Source organism: Drosophila navojoa, chromosome 5, assembly GCF_054131105.1.
Source record: "Drosophila navojoa isolate 15081-1374.11 chromosome 5, UAZ_NAV_1.0, whole genome shotgun sequence".
Classification (NCBI taxonomy): domain Eukaryota; kingdom Metazoa; phylum Arthropoda; class Insecta; order Diptera; family Drosophilidae; genus Drosophila; species Drosophila navojoa.
The window spans coordinates 21,823,391-21,836,220 of NC_142893.1; the positions used below are offsets into that span (position 1 = coordinate 21,823,391).

At 39.1% G+C, this 12,830-nt stretch overlaps 1 long non-coding RNA gene across 1 annotated transcript; it reads right to left on the bottom strand.

Annotated features, from left to right (window-relative positions):
* Positions 1-5,923: 5,923 nt before the first annotated feature.
* On the bottom strand, positions 5,924-6,433 carry LOC149091185 (uncharacterized). The gene is made up of 2 exons (XR_016197117.1): positions 6,187-6,433; positions 5,924-6,106 (listed from the first exon to the last, which is right to left on the bottom strand). It is a non-coding gene; the product is annotated as an uncharacterized LOC149091185 (long non-coding RNA).
* Between the last annotated feature and the right edge of the window lie 6,397 nt (positions 6,434-12,830).

Below are 12,830 nucleotides of genomic sequence, written 5' to 3' on the forward strand. Positions count from 1 at the left end.
CACAAAACGAACAAAATGGTGGCACGCAGGGGGCAGCACAGGCTGTGGCGTGGGCGTGGCTGTCAGTGAGATATGCTGTGCGCATCATTCGTATATTGAATGAAGCACTTAAACGCGCTGCAGGCCGCTGACCGTTCAAATGCAATTACGCATACGCCACGGTTGCCGCTGTTGCTGCTCCTCCTCGTACTGCTGCTGCTGCTGCCAATTGACACTTTGACGCATAAATCAACTTTATTGTTTATTGATTTTTATGTTTGTGCTTTTTTCCTTTTTTTTTTTGTGGATTTTATTAAATCTTACCCACTGGCCGATCTTTCAATCAGTCGAACAGCTCGTCCCTTGTTATTTATTTGAATTTATGCGATTTTAATGAAATTGGTTCATTGTTTGCAGTTATACGCATCAATCGCAGTCAGAGCGCTGGACATGCTGAACAATTCATAAATCGATTAAAGATTGTTTTTGGTTTGCTTCTGTTTTTCGAAAATGTTTTTTATTATTTGCTGCGGTGGCATCAGCTATTTGCATGTGGGTATGTCAGTCATGTATGGCATTCAAAAAATGTCAGACCATAAATAAATCCAGCTACCGATTTTTAGCTATCTGCATCAAATCTGTGCACGCGGGCATACATATTACTTTTATTGATTGACACGCGGCTTAAACGACATTTGCTTTTAACGAAAATCGCATAAATTTAAGCCAGAAACAATTTCAACTATTTTCACTGTCAACTGATTTAAAGTATTTCATTGCTTCAAGTTTTCACACAACTTTGCTAACTCCCTCTCTCTCTCTCTCTCTCTCTCTCCCCCTCTCTCTTTCTTTGTCTATCTATCTCTCTCTCGGTCTGTCTTTGCCACAATCAAAAGTGTTTCACAGTTGCTCAGTCAATAGACATCAAATGTATTCATGAGACCAGACCAACAGTCAACTGGCAAACGCTTTGAAATATAATGGGAATTCCTTCAAAACTTTGCAATTGCCCAGAAAACTTTATGCCCCCAGAAAAGTGGGTAAGCGGGAAGTGGGAAAGTGAGCGCAGCTATGCGGGCGAAGCGCAATACAAATTAAAATTTAAATGAGCCGTCGCGCAGTGTCCTTCAGCTGGCGCTACTCCTGCAGCAGCTTCTCTCTATTGACACGTGACAAAGTCGAGCGGCCAATAAAAAACACACAATATATATATATATACAATATCTGGCAGCGGCCACGCCTCGGAGGCGTCAAGTGTTCGAAACAATTTCAATAACCGTTTCCCCCGGAGCACAGGAAGTGGAGCCAATAAGCGCTCGACGAAGGCAAATCCCTGACAGACGCCGTGCAGGCAGCTAATAATAGAAAACGCCAGCAGCGACGCTGACGTCGACGTCGACGTCGCGCATGCCCGGCCTGACTCTAGCTCTGACTCTGACTCTGGCTAGGGCGTTCAACTGATAGAAGCAAAAATGTTTTATTTAATTGGAAAATATTTTCAAATGAATTTTGTGCCGGGCGCGTTACGCAAATCCATTTTGATTTCGGTTTTGTTGCGAATTTGTGTATTTATTTTGATTGTCAGTGTAAACAGGTGCAGGATAATTGAAAATGCCGTCAGGTTAAATATTAAATAACAATTTAATTGCATTTGTGATAGCCAAATAAGCGAATGAGTGAGTGTATCAACGAATGCATGAATGAATGAATGACTGCTGCCAATATTGGCTTTGTTTCAGAGAGAATATAAGATATTTGCAAGCATTCCAATTGAATTATATATGAAATATTTCAGTATTTATAGGGTAGTGCTCGACTAGTTTGTTATATAAACAGAGATTCGATTTGAATTATATATGAAATATTTTTATTGAATCAGTATGGCCAATGATTGACTAGAAAATACCCTTAAATTGGCGTACTCGAGATGTTAATGTATGTAGAATACAAACGAAGTATAATTGTGAGTCTCGGTGCACCCCATATATAAACAAACATCCCATATTTAATCTTATTGCTGTGGGGGACTAAATGAATAAATTGATTAAAGAAATAAATTGATCAAATGAATATATAAATGCTGCCTTTAAGAATATAAAATATTTGAAAAAAAAAAAAATGAAATGAAATGGGTATTTAATATATGCATCGACATTGCTTTACTAAAAACTACCCGATCTGGGTATTTAAAATGAGTGAAATGTATATAAATCTGAGTCATTGTATAATAAATATTTCATAAATAATATGCATATATTCATTATATTAAAACAGGTACTCGCATACTTATGATTGAACAGCCAGAGGAGCTGATGAGCAATAGTTTTGTTGCAGAGAGTTCTGAGGTCATTAAACTTCGAAGAAACATCTTGATGATACCCGCTCTTGCTACCTACAGGGAATATACAGCTATATAGCATTCAAGAAGCATTCCTCTATTTGGAAGAGTAGCGTATGTATGTATGTAAAGTTCTGTTACTCCCATTACAGAACCAACACAAGGCATACACCCTTGTCCGCCACCTATGGACAATACAAACTATATAAGTCTGGAAGTCACACTCCTCCATCCACCTGTTTTAGCCTTCAGTCAACTGGGTGCTGGATCTTCTTCGTTGCTGACCCAAAACTAGCAATTCATCAACTGTAAACAGACGAGACATGGAGCCGACATGTGACGTCAGATAGAGGCTCGGCTGCCACCCACTGTGACCGCAAGTCAACGAGGTGATTTGCATGCAACAACAACAACAACAACAACACATGCGGCTGCTAGATTAGGCGCTGATTGCTTCGATTGGGTTCCAGAATGGAGCTGCGCCAGTTTGCATATCAGGCAATCGCGTCAAGTGAAGCCCTCGCCACCCCTCGCGGGGAAAGAAAGAAACAAATAACGCACAGAGTAAAGTAAAATTCGGCAGTCAGATTGCCATATTCTCATTTACATTCACATTCGCATTGGCATTGCCATTCGCAATCGCATTTGCCATTCGGAATGCGTTACGCAAATTGAAATTCGCTGGCTGAAAATTTATGCAACGTCGCGTTCGCTGTTGCCCAGCATGGTGGATGCATTGGAGATGCTGTTGGTACGGTGCAGAGCTGCCGAGCCAGCACCACTTGGCTACAGTTGCCTCCACCAATCGCCAGAGTCCGAACCACAACGACAGGCTACATGCTGCATGCTACATGCTGCATGCTACATGCTACTGCCAACTGGTAACTGAGAAATTTATGCTTTGTTGTGTCCGGCGAAACATGCAACATCAATTCTCGTTAACTTTTCATGCACGGCTGCGCCAGGGACACACTCAAGGGAATAAAATTGATACCAAATCGAAGTATACGCATTTCAAACAACGAACTGAGCTCCTCGGGCACGGCTCATTTGCTTTTCTTCAACTGAAAATAGCCTATAATAGTTAGGACTATGGCCAACACTGTCAACAGCAGAAATATGATTTTCGATTTGTCGCAACTGAATTTCGAAATTTCATGGCGCTCCGATGGACTGCTGTTCCATTCACCGCCTTCGACGCGCGCCATCTCGGGCATTTCGCCTATAACAAAAATTTAAATATATATGTGAAATTTTGAAAATGTTTTTTATTCAATTCAATGAAAATAATGCAAAAAAACTAAATACTTACACTGTGATCAGATCTACTGGAAGTCCATGTTGCATTGCAAGGATAATGCATGACAATCCTAAGACTGAAGAGCTTTAGATCAAAGCTCTATAAGACTTAAAGCTGTTTTCTGCTTTCCGGATCCAGTTTCCATGCTTTTTAGTGACCATTTAAAAGTCTTATAATTTTTTTAGATTAAACGAATTTATTTAATTGTATATTTATTTTATTTCATTTATATATATTTATTATTTTTATATATTTTCGTTAATTTCCTCACAGTTTTTTCGTTGCTTACTTAATATTTTTAAAAGAGTTCCCCTAACGTTGCCATATTTAAACTATTTTTTATATTGCTATTTTGCTATTTTATATATTATATTATATAAGTATGTATATTAGCAAAATATGTAGTTGCTATCGATAGCCTTCAGACATACATATTCATTTCTTGATGCTTGCAAATAAATTTCTTTTACTAACACTCTGAAAAAGAACTCAGAGGCTTGACGAAAAAAATACATATGCAATGCTTTACTCGTATTAGTTAGCTTTAATTTCATACATTCTCAATGGCAATTAACCATTTTATTCCTTACACTCTGTTCGTAAAGTCAACCAATTCATTTTGTATTCACTCGCCTTCACTTTCGGTCTCTGAGCAACAGCCTTCGGTTCTTTTCGTTTTCAGTGGACCAATTCGTCATACGCTCTTTGCACGAACATCATTTGGGCAGAGATACGATATCATAGGCTGTCAGTAAAGCCACACAGTTGATAAGGCTATGATATGAATGATGAATGAAGCAATTATCCACCATAGCAACCAGTGTTGAAGAAGTCACGTTGAATATTATTGTCAGGATAACACCACACAGACTTTGTCGCTTTTGCCAGCTAAGTTGAGATGAGCATAGAAATGATATTCTATTCCATATATATACACACATGCGTATACTTTCCAAGTCGAGACCATATATGTCAGACATATATTTTCAAGCTAATTTCAGAAATAACAAACTGATTTTGTTCCATGGAAGTTTCGCTATCCACCTATTTATCTTATTTGATCATTCTCTATTTGTATATATAAAACCAATCAATATCTTACACATTTATATAGTTATCGTCAACAAATTTTCCAGTATATTTACTTTTAAGGTTCTCCAGAAAAAATACTGGAGTCCTGGGAAGTCCTTGATTTTCGACAGTATATTTATACCAGAGAAGTCAATATCGAACCACTGCAGTGTTCTTAGAATATTTTGTTCTTTGCACAATTGAACAATGTGTACAGTCGATTTGGCAGGAACATAAACCACAAATGTTTTCGTTTTAATTTGCACACACACACACACACACGAAATGGGAAACACAAACAAAGATAGCCTTGGGCGTATTCTTTCTGCGAAATGATATGCAAAGCATGGCCTGACCTTCGTGACAGGGCGCCCAGTGACACCTAGTCGTTGCAGCGGGGGAGGGGGAGGAGGGGGCCATTCAATAAAAATGTAAATTAACTTATCAATTACAACGCCAAACAACAATAAACTGTGAGCGCCAACTGGATTGGGGGCGTGGCAGTGGGGTGGGGTGGTTGCGCGCGTGCCCCACACAAATATCGGAGGGAGGGGTCGTCTTCATCTTGTGGCCAATGTTGAGTGCTGGGCATGTGGCAGGGAGCATGGAGCATGATGGGGCACGCAGCAGAGGCCATGGGGCACTCTTAACGGTTTTCTTATGCAAATGTGGCGACGGCCAACGTTAAAATATTCCTGCTCATAATTTTTATTTCCGTTATTCAAGTTTCAAGATTGTATTGCACACTTTTTGGGCATCGTTGTCGCCTGGCCAGGCCAAGCCAGGCGTAGTCAGGCCAGAACAGGCCTGACCGAAGGCTCGTTTCAAATGCCAGCCCACGCCGTTCCTCCTCGCGTCCTTTCCTGTTCTCGTTACGAAATTTGCCTTGCTAATAGACTCGAAGTGGCCCGAAGACCGCTTGGCGTCTGCTCTTTGCGGTGCGACCAGTCAAGAGGACACAGCCTGAAGATACCGCCAACGTGACGTCTTGAAGGACATAAGTTACGACTGCCGGGGGTGCATTTATTTTAATATGTAGCTGATAAGAGCCCCAGCCAGATATCTTAATGAGATAAGGGCCCTGTTAACGGCGACTCGCAGCGTGAACTTGAATAAACCGTCTCTCTCTCTCACACTCTCAAGGTGAATCCGGGAATCCCTAAGCTCGAGTGGAAGTGCGAGATTTAAGCGCATACACGATTGTCCTTGTATCAAGTTAAGGCGGTCAAACTCAATAAGTTTACACTTTTATTGTACACCACAGTTACTCAAAATATATAACCAAAAATACAATAAGAAGGATTAGTGCCGTGCAAACCATAGCTATCATTACCCACAATGCGATGTGGTCACGCTCCTCACCGATACAAGTACCACGCACAGCACGGACTATATTTCCACGTGTGAAAAACTCCATTCTACAATAAATAAAGAGCATTAGCGGTTATCTATCATCCGTCCTTTGTCTATATTGAATTATAGCACTGATCTTGCTCACTTTAGGTAAGAAGGAATTCAGGCTTTTTCTTCACTTTTTGATTGACTCTTATAAAATTAAACATTTTAAATCAAATTTTGGGGTTACAAGAAAGCCTTGTTGAGTTGCACACAAATTTTGCCAAAGACAGAAACTACAATTTGGTCTCTTTCAACTTTTTCAGTTCAAAACTGATCGATACTCTACACAAAACTGACAGAAATTTAATGCCTTACTATATCAATTAAATATTTGATTTAGTGAAATATATTTAATATTTATATTTCCGATTGCATTTGCAACAGTTCTACGATGTCTTTAACTACTGCAATATTGACTAAAAGTTCAATTTTAAATTAAGTAGTATATAGTGCAATGGCTGTATGAAATGATGTGTTGATGAGGCAGAGACCAGAACGTATATACATATGTCAGATCAAGACCACCCATTTGTCTAACCGTTCGTCAGATTATCCGTCCATATGAATGCAGCGTTTTCGTAGCTCGCAAAAGGTACAGACTTAAGATGGAAAATACTCGTGGATGCGATAAGCAGCTTTTTATTTGTAATTTTAATAGCTCATCTTTATTTAATATCGATAAAATTCGATACCTTTATTTGGTTTTATTTCTGTTTCTTAGTTACCATTCAATCAGCAGATTTTTGAATTATTGATTAAGTTCTTTTAATCAACGCAGGGATTTTACGTACTTCTTATTTTGGCAAGCACCGCCTCATTCATAAAGTGCATATACTTTATAGCTGAACAGAATCTTCAAAAATGTTTGGTTCAACGATTACAGCAAAGCCCAAGAAGATGGTCATTTCAATGATGCCTTATTCTCAATGTAAATGTATAACATATTGAATATGAATTCGTGTTTCTAGGCAGTACAGCACATAATTGCCATTAACAGTTGCTACACAACTTGATTAGAATCTTTAATAGTCAAAGAGCTATCATGCCTACCACATTTAGGCATATTTCCCGCATAGTTGAAGGCGTCTCCATTTGCCATTTGCTATTTGCCACATATGTGGGCTTCTAGGCCGGCACACAGTTGCTGTGGGCCGTAGTGCCACTTTTATCGCTTGTTGCAGCAAGCGGCAAGCAGCTCTGGAATTGCAAGATATACTCATCACGTAAGCCGCCTACAGCATTTTCACACAATGCACTGGAGCCCCACTCGCACCGCCAACACCTTTCGCACCGGCCCAGAATAGAACCATCAGAACGTATGAGTATAATCACGAGTCGGCAGTTCTCAGTTCTGGCGAGGAGTCGGCTCTCTACTCTGCAGCTACTGCAAATGCGAGCGCGGCGAAGCGAGGCATTGGCCGGCTGGACATGTTGAACCAGAATGATTTCCAACTGCTGATGGTCATGCTGGTGCATTTTCGTTTTCACACCACTTTGGGCCAGAGTGGCAGACAAATTATGGCCACGACTGTGACTACTTGTTGGACCCGGCTGGCCTCTTAGAAGAGAATAACTGCCAGTGCTGCGGCTCCGGCGATAAGCATTTGCGTGATTAATGAAATTTGATGCCCCGGCCAGGAGAATGGCGCCCCAAAACAGCTATGCACGTTGAGTGGGAGTAGCTAGCAAACAGGTAGCCGATGAGAAAATACACTATCTATGAATGGTAACATAATAATTATATGATATTTGTATAATATAATGAGGATCTCTCAATAATAAATCTATAAATTTATATTTTATTATTTAGAATTTATATGGATACTTTAACATCAGTTCGAGCAAGGTTCGAAAAGCAGAGCTTAACATAAATTGTTCTCTATATTTCATAAGTGGGTGAAGGTATTCACATGAGTATACTCTAAAGTTAAGCCCAATATTGAGATATTGATTGAGAACTGAGAAAGATAAGCCTAACAACTATTTCAATCATGTTTCAAAATGAAGATAAAGATTTCTCTTTGTTAGTTATCCTCGCAATATATTCCCATAGTTAAGCTGAAGATAACAAAGTCATAGAATCTGATTTGATTTGAGGAAATGTACTGATGACCTCAAACATTCTAAAGACTTTCCTTCCTCCTGCCAATTATTTAAAAACTATGATACCCTTTCTCAATGGGCTCCAGCACATTATAAGAAAGGCAATAGGCGACGGTGAAGGCGAAAGGCAAGGTAAAGCTTGCACACCTTTCGACAAACAATTACACGTTGGGTCAGCATGACTTATGAATATATGGGCATGCACTGTGGGCGGGCCAGCGCCAGTTCCACAATGTCTAATTGGCCGCTCTGTGGCATGGTGGAGTCGTAGTCCAATTAGAATTCGTAATCGCGCACGCTTTGCCCATTTGAATTTATATCGAAATTTAATTTAATTAATAGACCGCCAAGTGGGCCAATACGCAAAGCTGGCCCAGGTGCCGTTGGTGTTGACCACGGCCATAGCCAACTAGCCATAGCCACAGCCATAGCCGCAGCCGTAGCCACAGCCATTCTTTGCCTATCGCAGCGGGAAGTGTCAAAAAGTCAACTCAATAACTGTTTATTTTACTGGCATATTTTCAATTTCCATCTGTGGCCTACTTGAAATTGGCGGCTGGGTGTGAGTCAGGCAGCCCTGGAGTCCACGTCGAGGCCCCTGTTGAACTGCAAGTCAACAGCTCTGTTGCCGGCGAAATTTGAGCCTCTTTGCATGTGGGCCAAAACGATTTTTTTTACTTTTGTGTATATTTTGTGTTGGCTCTTATCGTCATTTCGCCATGCATTTTATTTGCTTATTCAATTTGATTTCATCTAGCGCTGTTTGCTAATCTCAAATAGATTGTTGCATAAGGATTGATGGTTATGGCACGGCAGTTGAACCTCTGAGGGTAGCAGACAGTTCAAAGTGATATTTATGTCTATATCTTGTGCTTAGTTGGAGTAGACATTTAAGGCAAGGTATTTATAAGTTGGAAAGTAAATATTTTATATTTTATATATGGATATTTTCTTATAAAATAAACTTTGTTGTCTATCTCCATATCTTGAGCTTAGTTTTGCTCATTTCGATACTAACTTGTTGATAGTAATACAGTCATGAATAGCTATATTGCCATCTCATCTTCCTATATCTCATCTTCCTATATTGCCATTCAATGCAATCCGCAAGAATTTCTCTACTCAGGTACTTCCTCATATCGGCCTTTATTTCCCTTCACTTTCGATTGATTTGCATTCAAATTTCTCAATTTCGACATCTCTGCTGGCTGCTGCCCACTTGATACAGTGATCGATATGCACAACTGGCCATAACGGACCGACATACCTCAGTGTGCCGCCCACAGCTAAGCCTACACGCCCATTTGCTACCGTTTAGCCAGATTGATTTCATGCCAGCCGCTGCACGACTCCGATGATCATTCCCATTTCCAGTGGCAGTCCGCACAACGCCCACAAATGTGGGCGAGCCGCATTTTCCCATCGCCGGGCCATCAATCAAACTCGAGTGCCAGCGCGAGGACTAGAACTGCACTTCACTTCGGCCCAAAACGGGCTGTGGGGGGAGCACAGGGGCACCCTGAGCGCTTTTGGTTGTTAAAATTGAAGCGGCATCATTTTTCATATCCGCGGCAAACAACTGCCGCAAAAAAGCCAAACGAATAAAAGAAAACACAATATGCAGTCGTATGGAAATCGAGTAGCAGCTAACAGCGGGAGCCACGTTCAGGTCCAACCTGGAGCTCGACCTGGACCTGCAGCTCGAATCTGTTGAGCTCGATGCGAATACGTGATCGCCGTTTGTTGCCTTTCTTTTGTGTGCGCCTCCAAAAAACGCAGTGGTTCTCTCTCTGTCTCTCTCTCTTTCTTGTTTTGCATCAAAACCAAACTAACAGCTCCCGCCGCAGCCGCCCCCTGTAGTCCATCCCGCCCGGCGTCCCTCCGGCCAGGTCCACTTGCTTTGTGTGCACAGCGAATGTTTCGATGCGCGCGCGAATTTGTTGCAATTTCTCATTGTCAGCAACGCGTTCGCCGGTAAAGTTTGATTAAACGCTCCACGGGAATTCACTTTGCCGGCTCGCGTTTCGCGCTTCGCGTTGCCAGTTTCCAGTTGCTCGGGCGCTTGCTAAATACCCTGTAGCCATTGAAAGTCATTTAAAAATACGGCTGAAGTGCAGCTGTGGCAATGCAACAGACAGTTGCCTGAATTTGTCTGAAAAGCTGAGTCGAACCAGAGAATTTATAGTTTCGGAACTTATTCTCACACTTCTGTTGCAGCAAAGACGGTAGAGGAGTTGGACAATAATATTTAAAGTAAAACTCAATCAGTTGCTAAAATTTTAAACATATTTTAATGTGAATACACCATAAAAGAACAAATAAATATTTATACTTATATTAAAAATTACTAAACATATAATTATACAGATTAAATATATCTATTTACATACATATATGCATTTTTATACACTTGTAATATATCCTATATCAAGTATATTTAATCATACACGCTTAAAAATCGTAATTGAATACTTAACATATTTATAAATACGTGTGTACATGTACAACATATACACAGCTTTAATACATATTGCATATATCGACCAACTACAAATAATAATATACTCATTTAAATATTATTTAATATATATGTATGTAACCCATTTATTTATAAAATGAGTTTAAAAATAATTATTGATTGCTAAGAAAGTGTATACTAAAAATGATTATATTTTATATACATTTAATTTAAATTTGTATACTGATTTAAATTTTAAATATTCTATTATTTATTAATCAAACACTAAATATTTTTATAATATATAATTATATAAAATTAAACCTTTACTCCCAGAGTATCTGCCATGAGTAGATCCCACACACCTATTCGGTTGGCTTTCTGCTTTTTATTTTTTATCGTGTTTTTTGTTTTTGTGAAGTGCCGATAGATGGACCCTCTTTGGTCCTTGCCCACCTTTATTTGAATTTGATAAATGGTGGCCGTTGCAGAGCGATATGTTATGCAATTTAAGGATTTGTTTTTGGTTGCGATATTGCAAGTTGGTTAAATGCTAGCACATCGCTGTTATAAATGAACACGGCTCTTGAAAATCAATTAGAAGGTCCAGCAAGGTGAAAGCACACCTTTCTATCCCAGCTGCAGCCCAAGCGCTCTTTGTGCTCCAATCCAATCTGATTACAGAGGCCGGGCCCAGCCAGCGCAGCGCAGCGCTGCTCAATGTTTGTCAAGGCCCCGAGGGACGGCAGAGAACAAAGAAGTAGCGCATTAATAGCGCCACAATAACAAGCTATAATAATAATTTTGCTCCAATTAATCAGCGTTAAATCAGCGAACCGACGCGATTCCATTCGATGTCTACCAATTGCCGCCTTTGTTTTGCCGGCCTTTTTGTTATGATTATACGTTGCAGTTGTTGTTGTTGTTGTCGTTGTTGCTGTCGTCGTTGTTGTTGGGACCGTTGTTGAAGCGGATCAATGTCTGGGAACGTCGCAGATGCCGCAGCCGATGTCTGCTTCCATTAAGCTTAAATAATATTAAAGCAGAGAGCAAGAGAATTCAATTTACGCAATATTCGATTGCTTAAGAGTTTCATTTATTAAAGGGTAAATTTTTAAATGGATGTCTTTAATGGATATATGTATATATATATGTATGTATATATATATATATGTATATATATATATATATACATATATATATATATATATATATTATATACATATCCATTAAAGACATCCATTTAAAAATTTACTCTTTAATATATATATATATATATATATATATAAATATATATATATATATATATATTCTTTTATTTATAGATTCTAATAAATTCATTTTTGTTTTATAAAAGTAATTATACGTTAGGTTTATATATGTTACTTTATTATATGTATTCATCATATTTTATATTATTATTTATTTATTTAATATTTATTATTGTTACCATCATTTATTATAATTATATATAAGTTGAAAATAGTGTTTTAAGTTAAATTTTGGTCATAATCATTTTTAAGAATATGTATTAATCGATTTGATATATACTTACGTCTTACTTTTAATCCTTAAACATTGCTCTTCTATGTGATTCTCATTGACAGACATGAGAGCAGAAGACTTCCATGACTTAAATGCAATTTTTCTCGCTGCATAATTTCTCCTATTCGATTTCCTTGTTTTCCTTGAGCAGTCTCGAGCCAATCTTAAGTTTTTGCTCTTTAGATACTAAAAATGGGTAATAAGATAATTGATATGGCAATCTATGCTAAATCAATTGAATATATGTTTTACTTAAGTACCATTCAAGAGTCAGACAACTGCGAATCACATTCAGCATCGAGAACAATTGACATTTGTGACGTGTGTGAAGTGTTTTTGTTGTGAAGCCTTTGAGTTGTGGATTGTTGTCTTTACCTTTTTGTTCGCTTTTGTAAATACTCAAAATTGGCCAGGTTCGACTCCGCTGTTGCCTGATTGTTTTCGATGCTTTTAACAACTGATTTTCAACTTAATTGCTTCGTTGAGGGTCTGGCCTCAACTGCGAATCGCAGCCAACCAACAGCCAACGTCTGCTAGCGAGTCAGGCCGTAGGTAGGAGGTAGAGTGAGCCGTAGGTGGTCCCATAACGAGCTAATGAAATGTACGCAGCTACAACTACACTGAGTCAGGAGCTGTCA